The sequence below is a fragment of the Spinacia oleracea genome, chromosome 3 (assembly GCF_020520425.1).
Source record: "Spinacia oleracea cultivar Varoflay chromosome 3, BTI_SOV_V1, whole genome shotgun sequence".
In the NCBI taxonomy this organism is placed as follows: domain Eukaryota; kingdom Viridiplantae; phylum Streptophyta; class Magnoliopsida; order Caryophyllales; family Amaranthaceae; genus Spinacia; species Spinacia oleracea.
This window is the reverse complement of record NC_079489.1, coordinates 52,556,848-52,578,406: the sequence shown is the minus strand read 5'-3', so window position 1 is coordinate 52,578,406 and position 21,559 is coordinate 52,556,848.

Here is a 21,559-nt window from a genome sequence, read left to right as displayed (position 1 = left end):
CTAAAAGTGGCTCCTTCTTTAAACATTCTATTTGGGACTTAGCCCGGCTTCCAAGACTAGTCTTGATGCGGGAGCGGGGGGTCCGATTATGAACAAGACGGAGGACCAAATAGAGGAGATAATAGAAGATGTGGTACAAAATTACCAAGCTTGGCATGTGGGGACAAGGAACAACGAAGGTAGAGGTCGTCAAGATGACGGAAGGGGGTCGGCTTATGCATTGGAGCAAGCTCATATCATAGAAAGGCTTGCCTCTCGACTTGAAAAACTCGAAAATGCTCCCCCTCCACCGCCATCTCCATCAACAATGCCTCCACAATCGGCCACCCTTCTAACCAAAGGGAAGGGCAAGGTAAGTTCCTACAACACTATGCCTCCTAATAACTCTTTTTGTGATGTTTGTGGTGGGCATGATCATCTCCCCAATATGTGTCATTTGTTGCAAAATGTGTCCTATGTCGAACATGACCCTTCTTGTGAGAATGAATTTGATGTTGAGTATGCTAATGCCTTGAATGAAAGGTCTAGGTATGATGGACCCCAAAATCCTAATTTCAATAGACAACAAGGTCCTAGAGGTCCCTCTACTAATGCTTATCAAGGTCCTACCTTCCAAGGGGGTGGGTTTGATCACCAAAACCGGGGTAACTATAGGGGACAAGGCTATCAAGGCCAAGCTTCCTATGGTCAACCCTATGGTTATGGTCATCAATCGCAATACAACCAAGGTAGTTATGGGTCAAACCACCAAGGTGGTGGGGGCTATAACTACGGATATGGGCATAATAGAGGAACCTCTAGTGGGGGGTATCAAATGAATCCGGGAAACCAATATGGCAATTCCCAATATCCTCCTCCCGGATTTAATGGACCTAGGCCACATGGCACTCAACTCCCACTCAATTCTTCCCTTGGCAATGCTCCCTCACCGCTCCTACCTCCCAAGTCTAATCTTGAGACTCTCATGGAGTCGTTTGTGGGGGCGCAAGCTAAGAAGAATGTGGAGTTTGAGGATGGAATCAAGCAATCTAACACCCATTTAAAAATGATTGAGACTCAATTGGCTCAACTAGCTAGCTCCATTAATCAAAATCAAACATACCCAAATCTTCCATCTCAAGGTCATGACTCTAAAAAGCAAATGAATGCAATTGTGACAAGAAGTGGGAAGGGTATGAATGATGGTGCTACGTCTAGCGAAATCCCTAAGTCTAATGTGGGTGATAAAAGGGTAGTTGAGGACCTAGGTGAAAATGAGGAAGAACATGTTATGTCCCCAAGGGAGGTTGAGACGGGTGATTTGAGGCCAAGGGAGGCCACCCCTCTCCAACCTATTATTCCTAAGCTCCCCTTTCCTCAAAGATTTTCTAGACAAAGAATGGATGCTCATTTTGCTAAGTTCCTAGAAATGATAAGCAAGTTGCATGTCACCATCCCCTTTACGGACGCAATCAAGCAAATGCCTACCTACTCTCGATTTCTTAAGGAAATCTTAAGTGGAAAAAGGGATTGTGACGTAAAGGAGACGGTGAACCTCACCAAGAATTGTAGTGCTATTATTCTCAACCAAATGCCACCCAAACTCAAGGACCCGGGTAGTTTCTCTATCCCTTGTGCTATTAAAAAGCTTGAAATAAGCAATGCCTTATATGATTTGGGTGCTAGTGTTAGTTTAATGCCTTATTCGGTGTTCACCAAGCTCGAAGTTGGTGATCTTGTCCCAACCAACATTGCATTGCAACTTGCCGACCGTTCGGTCAAATATCCTATTGGCAAGATTGAGGATGTACCCTTGAGAGTTGGTAAATTTGTGATCCCCGTCGATTTTGTGGTGCTAGATATAGATGAGGACGTGCATGTCCCTATTATTCTTGGTCGGCCTTTCTTGGCCACGGCGGGGGCCATTATTGATGTTAAACAAGGGAAAATCACTTTGAAAGTTGGGAAGGATAGTTTGGTTTTTGACTTGAATAAAACCATGAGTTATCCTAGTTCTACTAATGAGAAATGTTTCTTGGTTGACTCTTTTGATCCCCTAGTGCGTGATATGCATGAGCACTTGCTCACTACTAATGATCCGCTTGAGCTTGCTATTTTGAATAGAGAAGGCTTAGGAGATGTAGGGGTTGAAACGGCCAACTACAAGGAGCTTTTGGATTCCACCCCACTTTTTGCTCAATCGGAGAAATTTTTCATCGTGCTCGATCGGGAAGAAGCTTCGGATGACCATGAACGCCGAACTGGTAAGGAAGCTCGCAAGGTAGAGCTCAAACCTCTACCTTCGAGCTTGAGGTATGTTTTTCTTGGTCCGAATTCTTCTTATCCCGTTATTATTAACTCTTGTTTGGATGATGAGCAAGTCCTCAAGCTCACTAATGTTTTGAAACGTCATCAAAGTGCTTTGGGCTACACCATTGGTGATTTGAAAGGTGTTAGCCCAACACTTTGTATGCATCATATTGAGCTTGAGGACAATGCCGTCCCCCATCGTGAAAGGCAACGAAAACTTAATCCACCTATGGGTGAGGTGGTTAAGAAGGAAATTGTGAAACTTTTGGCGACCGGAATCATCTATCCTATTTCTAATAGTAGGTGGGTGTCTCCGGTCCATGTTGTCCCAAAGAAGGGTGGGATGACGGTAGTAACTAATCCTCGTGGAGAGCTTACCTCTACCCGGACGGTGACCGGGTGGAGAATGTGTATTGACTACCGTCAACTCAACTCCTCTACCAAAAAGGACCATTTTCCATTGCCTTTCATTGACCAAATGCTTGAACGACTTACTAAGCATAAGTACTTTAGTTTTCTTGATGGTTATTCCGGGTTTTTCCAAATCCCCATAAACCCGGAAGACCAAGAGAAAACCACTTTCACTTGTCCATATGAAACTTATGCTTATAGGAGGATGCCGTTTGGGCTATGCAATGCTCCGGGGACGTTTCAACGATGCATGATGAGTATTTTCGGAGATATGCTTGAAGAAGAAATGGAGGTTTTCATGGATGACTTCTCGGTCGGTGGTGGCTCATATGATGAGTGCCTTCTCAACTTGGAGAAATGTCTTGAGCGGTGTGAGAAGGTTCACTTGGTCTTAAATTGGGAGAAGTGTCACTTCATGGTACAAGAGGGTATTGTTCTTGGGCACAAGGTTTCGAATCTCGGGATTGAGGTTGACAAGGCAAAGATTGAGGTGATTGAGAAGCTACCTCCTCCGGTCAATGTGAAGGGAGTTCGTTCTTTTCTTGGGCATGCGGGATTCTATAGGAGGTTTATCAAGGACTTTTCCTTGATTACTCGGCCTCTTACTAACCTCCTTCAAAAGGAGTGTGACTTCCACTTTGATGATGCTTGCCATGATGCTTTCAACAATCTCAAATCGGCCTTGATCTCCACTTCTATTGTGCAAGCTCCGGATTGGTCCCTCCCTTTTGAACTCATGTGTGATGCAAGCGACTATTCCGTTGGGGGAGTTTTGGGTCAAAGGAAAGACAAGAAGCTTCATGTCATTTATTACATGTCCAAGACCCTAAATCAAGCTCAATCTAACTACACCACTACGGAAAAGGAGTTTCTTGCCATAGTTCATGCATTTGAGAAGTTCCGTCCCTACTTGGTTGGTTCGAAAACCATCGTCTACACCGATCATGCGGCCATCCGCTATCTCATGGCCAAGAAGGAGGCCAAGCCAAGACTTATCCGATGGGTCCTCCTACTTCAAGAATTTGATATTGAGATTCGGGACAAGAAGGGTGCCGAAAATGTTGTAGCCGATCACCTTTCCCGAATTGAGGGTTGTGACATGGAGGTGGATGATGTGCCCATTGAGGATGCCTTACGTGATGATATTTTGTACGCGATTGCAAGTACTTCCTTGCCTTGGTTTGCCGACCTTGTGAACTATTTAGCTTGTGGGGAAATTCCCAATGATTTATCCACACAACAAAAGAGAAAATTGAAGCATGATGCAAAGAAGTATGTGTGGGATGAGCCACTCTTGTATAGGAGAGGAGCCGATGGACTATTACGGAAATGCGTTCCAAATGATGAGGTCGGTAGTGTCCTTCATATGTGCCACTCATCTCCTTGTGGAGGGCACATGGGAGGAGATAAGACCGCCTCAAAGGTGTTGCAAAGTTTACTTTGGTGGCCTACTCTTTTCCGTGATGCTTGGGCATTCGTCAAGTCTTGTGATTGTTGTCAAAGGACGGGGAATATTTCTAAGAGGCACGAGATGCCCCAAACTCCTATCTTGGAGTTAGAGGTGTTTGATGTGTGGGGTATCGACTTCATGGGACCGTTCCCTTCTTCTTATGGCAATCTCTATATTCTTGTGGCGGTTGATTATGTTTCAAAGTGGGCGGAAGCTATTGCCTCGCCCACTAATGATCACAAGGTGGTTATCAATCTCTTCAAGAAGATCATTTTTCCGCGTTTTGGGGTTCCTAGAGCCGTTATAAGTGATGGGGGATCCCACTTTGCTCATGGGAAGTTCGAGGCCCTCTTGCGGAAATATGGAGTGCATCACAAAGTCGGGTTGGCTTATCACCCTCAAACTAGTGGCCAAGTGGAGGTCACCAATAGGGAGATTAAGTCAATTCTTGAAAAGACGGTTGCTAAGAACCGGAAAGATTGGGCAATCAAGCTTGACGATGCCTTGTGGGCGTATAGGACGGCCTTCAAAACGCCTATCGGAATGACTCCTTACAAGCTAGTCTATGGTAAGAATTGTCACTTGCCGGTTGAGCTTGAACACAAGGCCATGTGGGCTATCAAAACTTTGAATTTTGAGCTCACTAGTGCGGGTGAGCAACGCCTACTTGACCTTCACGAGCTTGAGGAGCTCCGCATGAATGCCTATGACTCCGCTAGCATCTACAAGGCACGGTCCAAAAAGTATCATGACGCCCGACTTGAGAAACGAGACTTCAAAGAAGAGGACAAGGTGCTCCTCTATAATTCTAGGCTCAAGTTATTTCCGGGTAAGCTCAAGTCAAGATGGAGTGGCCCATTTGTTGTGTTGAAGGTTTTTCCTCATGGTGCCATTGAGATTTGGAGTGAGGAAACCGGGAACTTCAAAGTGAACGGGCACAAGTTGAAACAATATTTCGAGGGTGACTCTCGCGGCACGTTTGCCGTCTTGGGATTAGTTGACCCCCCATGAATTTGGGGAGACCCGTCAAGCTAGTGACGTTAAAGAAGCGCTCCCGGGAGTTTGATGAGCGACATTTATGTCGCTCTAAACCTTTATTTTCTTATAATTTCCGTTCTTATTTTCCCTTTTTTTTCATGATTTCGCTTACTTTTTAGTTTTAATTGAATTTGCAGTGTATATTAGTTTAGTTCACTTTTCTTTGGTTTTATTTCGTTTTTGTTTGATTTTTCTAGGATTTGATGGAGTTGAGAATGGAAAAAAAGCAAGTTGAGCACGAATGCAGAAAGGTGCGCCCACGCCAAATGAAGACGCGCCCGCACAGAGTGGTGCGCCCGCGCAAAAACAGCCGCGCCCGCACCTGAAGGGAAGCTCTATTTCAACAGATTTTCAAGACATTCTGCCTAAGGTGTGAAATGACGTTTCTGTGAAGGTGCGCCCGCACCAGAAAGGGCTGCGCCCGCACCTTCACCAAATTTGCACAACCAACTTCATGTTGAGCCTCCCTTCGCCTCAAACGCCTCAGAGGCGCGCGCCCGCGCAAAATGTGGTGCGCCCGCACCCAAGTCAGATCTGGTTTTGTGCCCATTTTCTCTCACTCATCGGTGCGTCCACACCCAATGAGGGTGCGCCCTTGAAGACCCTCGTTTGTGCGCCCGCACCTTTTTGGCGCGCCCGCACCCCTGTCCGGATTCGAAGTATTTACTTTTCTTTTGTTCTTTTTCGGGAAAGGGTATAAATACCCCCTCTTCCCCACCTTTAGAGAATTCAATTTATTGCTCTTAGTTTTTCAGTTTTTAGGGTTTTTAGAGAGAGAAACACTTAGATAATCTTATTGCTTTGGTATCCAACTTCAATTTGTAGAATTCTTTGAAGCTTCAAGTAATTTCTTTCCTCTTTACTCTTGTCCTTTGAATTTCGTTCTTCAACTTGTTTCTCTTTGTTATTTTATTGATGTTTTCTTTTTCATACCCATAATTCCCACTTCATGCTTGTTTGATTTTGGTAATTTCTTTGAATTTTTCTCAATTGTGATGGTTCTTAGTTTGAATTTCAAATTTAGCTTGTTGACCCTTTTTATGGCTTGTGAGTAGTTACTTGCTAGGGTTAGGGGGGAAGCTTGGGAATGAATTAGGGGACTTTAGAAGAGAATTCATGTTGATGTTGTGATTAAATTGTGATTTGATGATAAGGATTTCCATGTCTAGTTAGATTAGTAGTCGCGAATGCTATTTCTAGTTGGTTGATTGGAATGCTTCATGTTAGTTTGGCAAGAAATTGTGAATTAGTGTGAGCATGTGGATGAACTAGTTCTAATTGGTAGTCACCTAGTCTAAGGGTCATGCGAAAGCTCTCCCTCGGATTAGGCAACTCAACGCTTTCTATCCGAGAGGTGGTGAATGCAACATTTTCAGTTTTTCCCCTAATTATCATGTCTTTGCAACATCTTAGTGATTGAATATTTGTCCTCCCCTAATGAACCCAAGAGGAACCCCAATTCCCCTAGCTCTTTCCCTATTGATCAACTTGTTAATTAGCGTAGGATTGCTAGATAATCCAATTTACTCTCCTTTTCTAAGCTAGCTTGGTTTTGTTAAACTCGCTCTCACCGTTCTCTTGGGACGATCCCGAACTTACCGCTATAATCAATATAGTTGGTTAGTTAGGTGTTTCTATAAATTTTGTTTGATTAGGTGATATTCGTATAACGACGCGAAAATCGCTTGTCAACCAACGGTAACAATTTCTGGGAACAATTAAGCGTGCTACATTACCTCCATGGAAGGTCACCAATGAACCTCTAATACATTATTGATGTATCTATAGGAAAAATCAAATGTATCTGTATTACAATTCTAAAGTATGTATTAATGGATGAGAGAAGGGGGAAGAAGAAGAAGATGCTGATGCGTGCATCAGGAGGTGGCGTGGGAGGTGAAAAGAATTTGCTTAAATTTGGTACTTAATCTTGACCGTAAGTTTATCAATCCAACGGCCCATAATGCTTCTCACCTTTCTCATCTTAAGAGTACTTCACCGGATCCTAACCCTATATATATATATATATATATATATATATATATATATATATATATATATATATATATATATATATATATATATATATATATATATATATATATATATATATATATATATATATATATATATATATATATATATATATAGATGAGAACCTCTAACAACCGTTAGATTGAGATGAAACGAACGGCTGAGATTCAATCTAATCTAAATCCTCCAAAACATGCTGACTTCTTTCTCTCCCCAAAAAAACTACTGTTATGACTGTTTCTCTCTCTAAAAATATGAGATTTCTACGCGCTCCAATTTTCTTCGAATTTCCGAAACATTTGTCTCAAATTTAGTTATAATCTATCAACTAAAAGATGCAATTACACTTGATTTCTTCGCAAATTCAAAATGTCTAACGTTTTACATGTATTTCCATCTTCAATTTAGGGGTTCGTCAACGTTTTGGGGCGAAATCAAAGACTAAAAGTTGGGGAAACTACTTCAGATTTTTGTGCGACACTGTAAAATCGAGATCAAAATCCGGTACTCAGCTATTTTCGAACAAGTTAATTTAGGTTTTCTAACCTTATTCGTTTGTTGATGTTGTGTTTACTTTTGCTGATTTTTTGTTTACTTTTTGTCGATGTTGTGTTTACTTTCGATGATATTGTGTTTACTTTTGCTGATAGTCTTAATCTGTATTCTAAAATGAATGAGGGTGATGGAGATTTACCTACAAGTTGATTCTTTTTATAGGCTTGAACTTCCCTAGTCTTCTTTTCTTTTGAGTCTATGGATCGAGGGGGTATGGTCAGCTGACCAAGGTTGACTTTGTGATGTTGGTTTCACTACATGCTAATTGTTGCCTTAGTTGACTAGGGGGGTGGTGCACAATCTTATAGTTGTCTGAAATGGCTAGAGCTGTCGTGGCTTGTTGTTTTTGTAGGGTTGAGTTTGGCTGGTAGTCTGTTGCTGGTCAGGCCAGGGTGGTTTGCTGCCATTGTTGACCTACCTTTCCTGCTAGGAAGTTAATCTAATATGTGTGGCCACTGTCAGTAGTATCATGTGTGTGTGTTTATGTTTGAGGGGGAAAATTGGGAGTTGCTTCTTGCTGGTGTGGCAATTGTCAATAGTGTCTGTTCAAAGCTTGCTTGCTGTGCTTGATTGTGCTATAGTTTCTGTTTTTCCCTCTGTTTAATTTACCATTGGTGGACCTTTAGGTTTTACTCTCGTGTTGTTGTTGGGGTAGTTGATTGGCGGTGTTCCTTCAATCTTCAAAACTGCTCAAAAGTAAACTAAATCTCAATAAAAGTAAACTAAATCTCTCTAAAGGTAAACCTAGATCTCTAGAAAATCAAATTACTTAAATGGTTTTTGCTGCTTTTAGGCTTGCTCGAGCTCCTTCTTAAGCTGTTAATTGAGGGTGATGTTGTTGTTGTCTGCATTCTGTTCAAACTACAGGGTTCAGGTGCTAAGTTTGCAGTCTTGCTTAGGTTTATTTTACAATTTTTCATATCATTATCTAGTAATTATGTTGTTTTCTTCAAAAATCAGTGGTTCAAAGGGTTTGATGAAAGTATACTTAATCCGAAGTGTTTTTTTCCTCTTAGTTTTAAAAGTAGATAGAAATGTAGAAAAGGTAAATTAATTCAATTCAAAAGTAAATGTTTATGTGGTCGGGTTATGGACATGAGTCACGAGATGATTAGGTGATAGAAAAGGCAGGAGTTGGAAGATGGTTAGGTGATAGAAAATGTCAGGGCAGGAACTTCTCCAGCAGATGATCTAGGAAGACGATTGAAAAAGTTATGATGCCATGAATATGTCCCATTCTAATGTTAGGGATGATAACATTGATGATTCTTAGATAGTTGACGAGTTTGATAATGGAAGTGAAGGGCAAGGCATTAAGGAGCTTGGGAAATCTGGTCTGAAGAATGGGTAGCACAAACCTGGGAGGAGACGTGGAAAAATAGGTTGACTTCTTTAGCTTGCATACCTTTTTAGCATTCTTTGGATCCTCAAAACCTTCAGGCTGTGTCATAAACACAGTTTCTGTTAAAACGCCGTTTAAGAAAGCAGTTTTGACATCCATCTGCCATATTTCGTAATCGTAATATGCAGCGATTGCTAACATTATTCGAATAGACTTTAGCATTGCAACTGGTGAAAAGGTTTCATCGTAATCCACACCGTGGACTTGCCTGTAACCTTTTGCAACCAATCTAGCTTTGAAAACTTCAAGTTTCCCATCCTTGTCCTTTTTCAGTTTGAAAACCCATTTGCTTCCAATGGCTTGGTAGCCATCTGGCAAATCGACCAAATCCCATACTTGGTTTTCAGACATGGAGTCTAATTCAGATTGCATGGCTTCTTGCCATTGCTTGGAGCTAGGGCTCGTCATAGCTTGCTTGTAAGTCGCAGGTTCATCACTTTCAAGTAATAGAACGTCATAGCTCTCGTTCGTCAAAATACCCAAGTATCTTTCCGGTTGAGATCTATATCTTTGCGATCTACGCGGGGTAACATTTCTAGATTGACCATGATTCTCACCAGATTCTTCTAAAGATCTCTGAGTTTCATCTTGAATGTCATCTTGAGCATTCTCTAGAGTTTGTTGTTCGACTCGAATTTCTTCGAGGTCTACTTTTCTCCCACTTGTCATTTTGGAAATGTGATCCTTCTCCAAAAAGACACCATCTCGAGCAACAAACACTTTGTTCTCAGATGTATTGTAGAAGTAATACCCCTTTGTTTCCTTTGGATAGCCCACAAGGATACATTTGTCAGATTTTGGATGAAGTTTGTCTGAAATTAATCGTTTGACGTATACTTCACATCCCCAAATCTTAAGAAAAGACACATTTGGAGGCTTTCCAAACCATAATTCGTATGGAGTCTTTTCGACAGCTTTAGACGGAGCTCTATTTATAGTGAGTGCAGCTGTATTTAGTGCATGTCCCCAAAATTCTAATGGAAGTTCGGCCTGACCCATCATTGACCTGACCATGTCTAGCAAGGTTCTGTTCCTCCGTTCTGACACACCGTTCCATTGTGGTGTTCCAGGAGGGGTCAATTCTGATAGAATTCCACATTCTTTCAGATGGTCATCAAATTCATAGCTCAGATATTCACCGCCTCTATCAGACCGCAGTGCCTTGATCTTCTTGCCTAATTGATTCTCTACTTCACTCTGAAATTCCTTGAATTTGTCAAAGGATTCAGACTTATGCTTCATTAGGTAGACATAACCATACCTACTGAAGTCATCAGTGAAAGTGATAAAGTAGCTGAAACCACCTCTAGCATTTGTACTCATTGGTCCACATACATCTGTATGGATTAAACCCAATAGTTCATTTGCTCTTTCTCCAACTTTAGAGAAAGGTTGCTTTGTCATTTTGCCAAGTAAACATGATTCGCATTTACCATAATCCTCTAAGTTAAATGGTTCTAGAATTCCTTCCCTTTGAAGTCTTTCTAAGCGTTTCAAGTTTATATGGCCTAATCGACAATGCCACAGATAGGTGAGATCTGAATCATTCTTTTTGGCCTTTTTGGTATTTATGTTATATACTTGTTTGTCGTGATCTAATAAATAAAGTCCATTGACTAATCTAGCAGATCCATAAAACATCTCTTTAAAATAAAACGAACAACTATTGTCTTTTATTATAAAGGAAAATCCCTTAGCATCTAAGCAAGAAACTGAAATGATGTTTTTAGTAAGACTTGGAACATGGAAACATTCTTCCAGTTCCAAAACTAGCCCGGAGGGCAACGACAAATAGTAAGTTCCTACAGCTAATGCAGCAATCCGTGCTCCATTTCCCACTCGTAGGTCGACTTCACCCTTGCTTAACTTTCTACTTCTTCTTAGTCCCTGTGGATTGGAACATAAGTGTGAGCCACAACCTGTATCTAATACCCAAGAAGTTGAATTAGCAAGTATACAGTCTATAACGAAAATACCTGAAGATGGAACGACTGTTCCGTTCTTCTGATCTTCCTTTAGCTTCAAGCAATCTCTCTTCCAATGCCCCTTCTTCTTGCAGTAGAAGCATTCGGATTCAGAAGTGGGTTGACTGACCTTCCTCTTTGCAGATTTGGCGCCAGTTTGCTTAGTTGGGCTGGCCTTGTTGCCACCTTTCTTAGCATTCCTCTTCTTTCCAGATTTCTTGAACTTGCCCCCACGCACCATAAGCATATCCTGCTTATCACTTTTGAGCGTCTTTTCAGCGGTCTTCAGCATACCGTGAAGCTCAGTGAGCGTTTTGTCCAGACTATTCATACTGTAGTTCAGTTTGAACTGATCATACCCGCTATGAAGAGAATGGAGGATGGTGTCTATAGCCATTTCCTGAGAAAATTGCTGATCCAGCCGACTCATATTCTCAATGAGTCCAATCATTTTGAGAACATGTGGACTTACGGGCTCGCCTTTCTTAAGCTTGGTCTCAAGAATTTGCCTATGAGTCTCGAATCTTTCGACTCGAGCCAGATCTTGGAACATGTTCTTCAACTCACTGATGATCGTGAAAGCATCTGAGTTGATGAACGTTTTCTGCAGATCCGCACTCATGGTGGCGAGCATTAGACATTTCACATCTTTGTTGGCATCAATCCAACGATTGAGGGCTGCCTGAGTGACCCCGTCGCCTGCAGCTTCGGGCATCACCTCATCTAGGACATACTCCTTTTCTTCCTGCATAAGAACTATTTGCAAGTTCCTTTGCCAGTCAAGGAAGTTTTTCCCGTTCAACTTCTCCTTTTCGAGAATTGATCGAATGTTGAATGAATTGTTGTTTGCCATATTAATACTACAATTGAAAAGAATAAACAAATAAATAACCATTCACAGTTTCTCTTAATAAACTTAAATTCTAGCATACATGCATAATTCAATGTTTATTAAGCATTTTATTCAAGTTATGTGTTCCGGCAGGTGTGAATAAAATGATTCCAAGATCCTAAAATCATTGAAGAACTAAGCACAGTTTGTCGACTTAATTCTAGAACATCTTAGGTAAGCAAAAGCCTTTTGCTAATAGTCTAGAAACTATTCTTGGTTGATAGGTACGTCTAAGAACTTATTAGGTAAACCTATCGAATTTGCCACGACATAAAAGGACTCCTTACTTATATCGTTGAGTTTCACCAAAACTAACATGTACTCACAATTATTTGTGTACCTTGCCCCTTTAGGACCAATAAGTAACACCTCGCTGAGCGAAAACTATTACTAGATTGATGTAAAGGATATCCAAGCAAGTGTATATTTTGGCATGGCACCTTTTAACTCAATTTTTAAGTTTGGAACTTAAGGCTCTTACTATGTTGGTTAGATTTTAAGTGAACTAAAATCCTTAATCATGCAACATAATCAAGCTTTTGATCTCATGCATTTTAAGACATATTTAAAACAATAAATAACTTAAAACATGCATAAGATATTTGTGATCTAGTATGGCCCGACTTCATCTTGAAGCTTTGACTTCAAAGTCCGTCTTGAAAATCTCCGTGGGAGGCACCATTTTCTTCAAATAGGATAAGCTATAACTAATTACAACTATTTGATGGTTCGCAGACCATATTTGAATTGAAAAATAACTTTGGTACTTTAGACCAATTACATTCAAATTAATGGTACGCAGACCATATTTTCTATCCTATTTGGGCCATACTAGTCACTTCATAACCTGCAAAACAGTACATATACAATATATACCATTCACCCATTCATTATCATGAATGGCCCACATAGCTGGTTAGTAAAACACATTATGCATCACGTAAACATTTGCAGCAATTAATCAAGGGCACCAATAATCTACCAATTATTCAGTCCTTATTAATTCTAATCAAGTTGTTTTAACCTTAAGGATTTGTAGACCTAATCAAGAGTTTATGACTAAAAAGCGCTCCCACTTAAACCAATAAATTCATATGCTTTACCAATTTTAAACATAAAAATGTATTTCTAGTCCAACCGGAAACATACAAATTTAATTAAAATTTAAAGCTCATATCAATTTATAATTGAATCCAAAAATTTAATTTAATTTCAGTCATATTTAAATTAATTCATGATTTTAATTTTAGTAAAATAATTAGAATAAATAAAATTTATTATAATTATAATATTCAAAATTAAAATCCAAGAAAATAATTCAAATTATTAATTTTAAAATTAATTAAAATTACGTGAACTGAAATTTTCAAATTAAACATTCAAAACGATCTAATCGTAACGCAAACACCCTACGCGTTGCACGCCCATGGGCCGTACGCACACAGCCATTGCTGGCCATGTGCGCGCAGCCCATGCGCTCGTCGCATAGCTGCTGCTTCCCTATCGCAAGCCTCCGCACGCATTGGTGCTCGCTGCGCGCGCCAGCGCTCATCGCACGCGAGCTATCGCTCGCAGTGCGCGCGCGCGACATCGCTCGCTGGGCGCGCGACATCGCTCGCTGGGCGCGCGAGCCATCACTCGCTGGGCGCGCGACATCGCTCGCTGGGCGCGCGAGCCATCGCTCGCTGTGCGCGCGAGTAATGCTGGGCGCAGCGCTCGTGGCACGCGAGCTTGCGCTCGCTGCGCGCGAGGCTGCGCGCTCTTGTGCGAGGCAGCGCGCGTTGTGGCGCAGCTCGCTTGCTGCCCACACGCGACTGCCTTGGCTCGCTCTTCGCCCATGCCCATTCGTTCATAGCTCATGGCACACGACACAAGGCAGGGCTGCTGCCTTGTGCTCGTGCACTACGCCCTTGCTCATTGCATTCGTGCCGCACGGGCGACGAGCTCCCTTGCTCGTCGTCGCATGCCCGCATTATACAACACCCCTTAAGGGTAACACGAAGCGTCCATTGCTTCGTGCGTGCAAGTTTTATGAACGAATCGCATAAAATTTAAAATTTATATTTAAAATTAATGACAAATTAATAAATAATATTAATTTCATAATTTTAGGGCGAAAAATCGAAAATTTATTATCCAATTGATTTCCGATTGATATGGATTCAAGTCTAGGTCATAAAAATTTAAAATTTATCGTAAATTTACAATTTTTATGGTGGTTTTTAATCATAGGTTTCTAATTAAATTACAATTAATTATGAAAATCAAATTAATTCTAAATTATTCTAATTTTCAACAAATTAATCATAATTACAAATTAGATTGCATAATTAACAAGACTAGGCATTCAAACTTGTTAAACATATGCAGTAGGTCAATCAAAAATTCAAGATTTATCAACAAGAATCGCAAATATTTAATTTAACATCTTAAATTTACGAAATTTTGCATTCGAAAAACTAAAACCTTCGAAAAGTCATAGTTAGGCTTCGAATTTGAGAATTCTGGGTTCGGCAGAAAAGTACTTTTTTTGTCAAAATTTTAGAATGCCTTTTACATGCGGAATTGACACAAAAATCACTCGATTTGGATGAGTAACGAAGAAACTGCCGAAAAACTGCGTACGTATAATTAAATAAACGCAATTTGCAATTAATTAACAATTACGAAAATTAATCACCCCTTTTTAATTCTTGCAAATTTGTAATATTTAACCATGTTCATGCAATTTAGATTATGAAAATAATAAGGGGCTCGTGATACCACTGTTAGGTTATGATTCATATGACAGTTCATAAATCATGCGGAAAAAACCATAAAGCCAGGAAACATATTATTTACACATAATCATTTAGCATAGTTTAGATGCATACTCTTTGTTGCGTGCCTTCCCTAGCTGCGCCCGAACCGAACAAGAACAAGTCTTTAGGACTCCAAGTGTCGTCCCTCCGTAGATAGTCCACAGCACGTCCGGATCCGCCTTAAGATTGACCAACTAGAATCGCCCTTAAGGTTCTAATATTTTCGGTTAGGTAGGCAAGAATATTGGCTGATTTTTCTGCTTAAAAATCTTAGTTTTGAATACTTAAAACTTGTGTATAAATAATGACCCCTAGGCCTTTATTTATAGAGTTATGGAAAAGGAATCGTAATCCTAGTAGGATACGAATTAATTGAAATTAGAATCCTACATGAATTCTATTTAATTAATTTATCCAATTAGGAATAGGAATTTAATCATACACTAACTCTTGTAGATTTAGGAATCACGCATGAGCACAAACTCACACACACACGGCAGCCACAAGGGCTGCCCATGCGCGTGCGAGCAGCAGCCCACGCAGCGCGGCCCACGCATCCGTGGCCTTGGCGCGCGCTGGGCCTGCCTTGCGGTAGGCCTGGGCGCTGCCTTGGCTGGGCTTGTGGCGCGCGTGCTTGCTGGGCGATGGCCCGGCTTCGTGCTGGGCCTTCGTCCGGCAGGCCTCGTCCGATGCTAATTCGTACGATACGCTTCCGATTAAATTTCCAGTTCCGGAATTTATTTCCGATACGAACAATATTTAATATTTCCGATTCCGGAATTAATTTCCGTTTCGAACAAATATTTAATATTTCCGTTTCCAGAATTATTTTCCGATTCCGGTAATATTTCCGATTCTGACAATATTTCCGTTTCCGGCAATATTTCCGATTCTGGTAATATTTCCATTTCCAATAATATTTTCCGATACGTACCATGTTTCCGTTTCCGGCAACATCTACGACTTGGATAATATTCATATTTCCGATACGATCCATATTTCCGTTTCCGGCAATATCATCGTTTCCGGAGTATTCATTTCTTGCCTGTGACGATCTTAGCTCCCACTGAAACCAAGATCCGTCGGTTCCGAATATTCATAGATGGAGTATTTAATGCCATTAAATACTTGATCCGTTTACGTACTATTTGTGTGACCCTACGGGTTCAGTCAAGAGTAAGCTGTGGATTAATATCATTAATTCCACTTGAACTGAAGCGGCCTCTAGCTAGGCATTCAGCTCACTTGATCTCACTGAATTATTAACTTGTTAATTAATACTGAACCGCATTTATTAGACTTAACATAGAATGCATACTTGGACCAAGGGCATTATTTCCTTCAATAACTATATGTTAAAATATATTAATAAAATTTATAATTTTACGGAGGATTACAATCTACCCCTCTTAAAAGAAGTTTCGTTCCAAAATTTGACACGAGAACTCGCACATTTTTCAAAAGTCTTTTAACTCATTCTTACTGGAGAAGTACTTGTGCCACTCATGTGCAACATTTTCCCAACTTAAAGTTGTTTATGTTACTCATGAACACATTTTCTTATGCGGAAAATCTATTTACTTTGTATCAACATGTATAATTTTCCAAAATAAGCATAAAATTACCATAAAAATAAGTAAAAAACGCGAAATTGTATCACATTCTACCCCCTTAGAGAAAACAAGGTACACCCTTGTAACTCATCTCAGGGAATAACTATGAATATTTATCATTCAACGAATTATGTCCCCAATACTATATTTTCACTAAAATCATTTCATCAAGTGGGACTTCTACACTTCTTTCCATACAATGCCTCAAAAGGTATCATCTTAATGCTCGCATGGTAAATATTGTTGTAAGAAAATTCAATCAAATCTAGGTGGTCTTCCCAACTACCCTTAAGGTCAATAGCACATGCTCTCAACATATCTTCCATTGTTTGGTTATTCCTCTTAGGTTGACCATCTGTTGTAGGGTGGGTGGCAATACTCATTTTCAATGTTATCCCCAAGATTCAACTAGACCTTTTGCCAAAATTCAGACTTTTATGGTCGGTAAGGATCTTACATTTTGCCCCATAAAAGCAATGTCTACAAATCTTCAGAACGAACACAATAGCAGCTAGCTCCAGGTCATGGGTAGGGTAATTAGTCTCATAAGATTTCAACTGACGCGACAACAGGTGCGGAGGTCAAGTGCTCTTTTAAAATCTGGAAAGCTTTCTCACATTTCTCGCTCCACTCGAATTTTGATTTCATTTTCATCAGGTTGGTCATTGGTCTTGCTATCTTCGAAAAGTCTCTCACAAACCTCCTATAATAGCCAGCTAGGCCTAGGAAACTTCAGATATCAGACATATTCTTTGGAGTAGGCCACTCACTCACAGCTTGGATCTTAGCAAGATCTACAAAGACTCCTTCCTTTGACACATAGTGACCCAAAAATACTACTTTCTCCAAACGAAACCTACACTTAGAGAACTTGGCATACCATTGATTATTCCTAAGCGTGTCCAAAATAATCCTCAAGTGTTCTCATACTTTTTCTCATTCTCTGAATAAATCAGGATCCATCAATGAATACAACAACAAACTTATCTAGGAATTTGTGGAGAATTCTATTCGTCCAATCAATAAATATGGCAGGTGCATTGGTTAACCAAAAAGGCATTATTGTAAACTTATAATGACCATAACGAGCCCTAAATGAGGTCTTAGTTATATCCTTATCATCTACCCTCAATTGGTGATACCCCAAACGCCAATCGATCTTCGAGAATACACTTGCCCTATTCAATTGATCAAATAACATCTATCCTAGGCGAAGGATACTTGTTCTTGATAGTTACACTGTTTAGCTCCCTATAACCGATACACAATATCATACTCCCATCTCTCTTCTTAACAAACAACACAAGAGCTCCCCACGATGATGCACTAGGCATAATATAACCCTTGTCGAATAACTCTTGCAATTGTGGTTGTGGCTTCAATTTGCTCATTTCAGGAGGTGCCATTCTATAAGGTGCTTTAGGAATAAGTGTCGTTCCATAATTTAATTCTATAGTGAACTAAACGGCTCTAGCAGGTGGCATAACCGCAATCTCACTAGGAAACACATCCATGAATTCATTCACAATTGGGACATCCTCGATCTTCACTACGACTTCTTTACTCACATCTAGCACATTACAGAAAAATAGTTCCTTCTTCATCAATTTCCTCACTTGCATTGTAGAAATAACCCCAAAGTTCTAGGACTTCTCAAACGTCTATATAAGGTCAAATTTCCAATAGGGTTCCTTAAACTTACTTTCTGAATTTCACAGTCTAACTTAGCCTTGTACACACTTATACAGTTCATCCCCAGAATTACATCTAGGTTCTCAAATTAAACTCTATCAAATCAGAAGGAAAATTTTAGTCTTTTATCTTCAAAGGCAGGTTCTTAAACAATTTGATACACCTTATGGTTACACCAGTAGGCATACTAACAGGAAAATCTATCACTTGAAAATATACTAACTTCAGAGTTTTAACAACAGATGACGAAACAAAGGAAACAAGTCGCCCTCGAATCAAATAACCTTTTAACTAGCACTAAGTTAATAGAAAAAGTACCCGAAACTATGCCTGCAAATCGTCCAGCTTCATTTCAATTCATCACGAACAGTCTACCCGGAGCTTTGTTGTGGTTGTTATTCTCATTAGCAGACTTATTGTGGTTTCTCTGGTTGTTCTGCGCCCCTACAGGCTTAGAACCCTGATTCCCAGAATGCTTAAATCCCGACTTTCCCTGGTTACCACTCCCATTGACATCCTGCTCCTCCTTTTTCTTAGTGAAGCACTCATACTCTACATGGCCCTTCTTTTGGAAGTAGTTACATTTCACTAAGTCTCCCTTGCATTTCTTACTAGGATGGTTATTTTTGCACCTCTTGCAATGGTACACCCTCTCATACTGGTTCTTATTGTTGTAGTTGTTGCCCTGATTGTTTCTCCCTTGGAAATTCCCATTCCCATTCCGGTTTCTCTTAAAATTTTCCTGATTTCCCCTAACATTAAACTATTTCCTTTTCTCACCCACTAAACATTCTTCTTATCACGCCTAGTCTGAAGGCCATAAATGTGGGCGGTTCTCCCAGAAACGATATCTAATGATGAAAAAGTTTCACCACCTAACCCCAGTTGGATTTCATCAATCAACCCTTGTTCAAACCTTTGGGCCTTTAACTCCACAGTGGCTACTACCTCGGGTGCAAACCTAGATAGTGTTATGAATTTGCTGTTATATTATGAGATGGTCATACCCTTTATCCTAAGGTTTATAAATTCCTGGGCTTTCTGTTTCCTCATAAAGGCAGGGTAAAATTTCCCCCTTAAAGAAGTAACAAAAGAATCCCAATTGAATCCCTCAGCAGCGCTAAGTCTAGCCCCATTTTCCCTCCATCATAAATCAACTTCATCTTTCAAGTACAATACAACTTAGCCCACTCTCATGTTCTCAGGACAATTTATAGCCCCAAACAGTTTCTCTAACTCTATAACATAGTTTTGTAGGAAAGTATGATCTACTTGCCCCTTAGAGTATGGTGGCTTGACTTTATCTAGCCTTTCAAATATGTGCCCAACAGAATCGGGATGCTCAGTTCTCTCCTGAGTCAGTCTTTCAGCCAAAAGGCGAATAGCAGCAGCTAACTCATTGTTGTTGTTTTCCATTCTATTGCGCGACCTGAAATTAATGATTCTACCTTAGGTTCGATACATAACTTATATGACATTCTCTACTAAGGAAATATTTAATTTGACCATAGAGATCACATCAACAAACACTTATTCAAGAAAGTACAACAATAATATTAGAGTTATCATTGTCACTCATCCATGAAGAATATCCACATACTGCACATAAGGCATAACATTTTGAATCATATTGGTCATCAGGGTCTAGATTGCCCTCATTTCCTTTATGCACTCAACTCACTTACTATTTTTGTGGCAATTAAATTGATCCACAATTCACATTGAGTATGAAAATAATAAAAGAAATAATCCCTTGCGTACTACTTAGAGTTTGGAATATTATGAAACTCTCAAAATGGAAAAGAATACTTTAACTTTTATTGCTAACTGGTATGTGCATTTTATATAGAGCTTTACCCCCGTCTCTAGTACTTTTCTGCGTTAAATGAGCTCTTAGGATCTATTTGAGTACTAATATGTGTTATGTAGCTTGTCTTGAGATTTCAGGTTGTTTGAAGAGAAATTGGCCTTTTTAGTCTTGTTTTGTGATATTACGGACCACTACACGATCCCGAGTAGGTTTGGGACGATCATTGTCGACTCATGGCATCCTAGGATGTCCATGTTTGATCCCCAAGAGTTATACTTGGTGTTATTATTGAAGAATCATGCGTTGAGCCGGTCGGCCTACGACTGGTGGGCGAAGGGAGACCAATCGGGCGAGCAAAAAGAGAAAAATCCCCTTTCAGCACGCGCCCGATCGGGCGCCCGTCGCCCGATATCCATTAGGCGCCCACACCACAAAACTTCTGAAGGATGAAAATCCACCGGATGGATGCCCGCCAGGCGGGTTACGAGCTGCACGCCCGTCGGGCGGCCTAGCGCCCGATCAGGGGCATAGCGCCCGATCGGGCGAGGACTGATTACATCATTTTTCAGTAAGTTTATTTCCGGTTTTCGTTTTGTTTTGGGCAAGACTATATAAGCCCTTAGATTTTGACATCTTATTATCTTATTATTGAGCACTTTAGTTTTACTTAGTTATATTCTTACTCTCAAACTTGTTCCAAATACAATTTATTATTTCAATTAAAGTTCAAAGCTTTTGTTCAATTCGTCGTTCATATTTCCGGTATTGATTCATTCTTTGTCTAATTATTCTAGATTGATTATGCTTTCATTAATATTATTTGTTCCATTTATGTTTAGCATGTGTGAGTAGTTTTAATCTGTGTTTTGGGAATCCATGAACTAATATGAAGGGATGAACTATTATTGCTATTTGTTGGTATTGTTGGTTGGTTACCTGTTGATTGATTTCATTTACTATGCGATTAGATGTGCACAGGTTTGATTGTATTAGTCTAGAAATATCAAGTTAAGATTCGAGAAATGCAATTTGATGTTTAGGCTTGTGCCAATAGGTAGAATTGGGGTTAATACATAGCAAGTCTGATTAACTGTTTTATTGACTATTATTTATTGTTTATCATCCCGGATTATTGTTCATCGGTGAACCTATACCCAGGACTTTTTTTAATTGATTTATTCCTATTTAATTACTGTCGTAGTTTAGTTATTCAAACCAAACCACTTTTCCTGTTTCCCAATGGTCTAGACCTTTGTTTTAATAGTAGAAAGAACGTCAGTTTCCCTGAGGATACGATCCCTACTTCCCTTACTATATTTTAGTTGGTGAACTTTGGGTTTATCTTTGATTAAAGTGCGATTTAGCCTGTTAAATTTTTGCGCCGTTGCTGGGGAAACAATTTTATTTTCTGTTATTACTTGTTTGTTCTAGATTATTGTTGCTTCTCAAGGGACTTCCATTCCTTGAGTTCGGATCTCACAACTATTTGTTAGTTTTGTTTGTCTATGCTCAGGATCGTAGATACTAGTGATCTTACTCCGTTAGATCCTGAACCTGAACGGACCTTCCGTAGACGGTGTAGATTTATTGAACAGTTGGGAGACTATT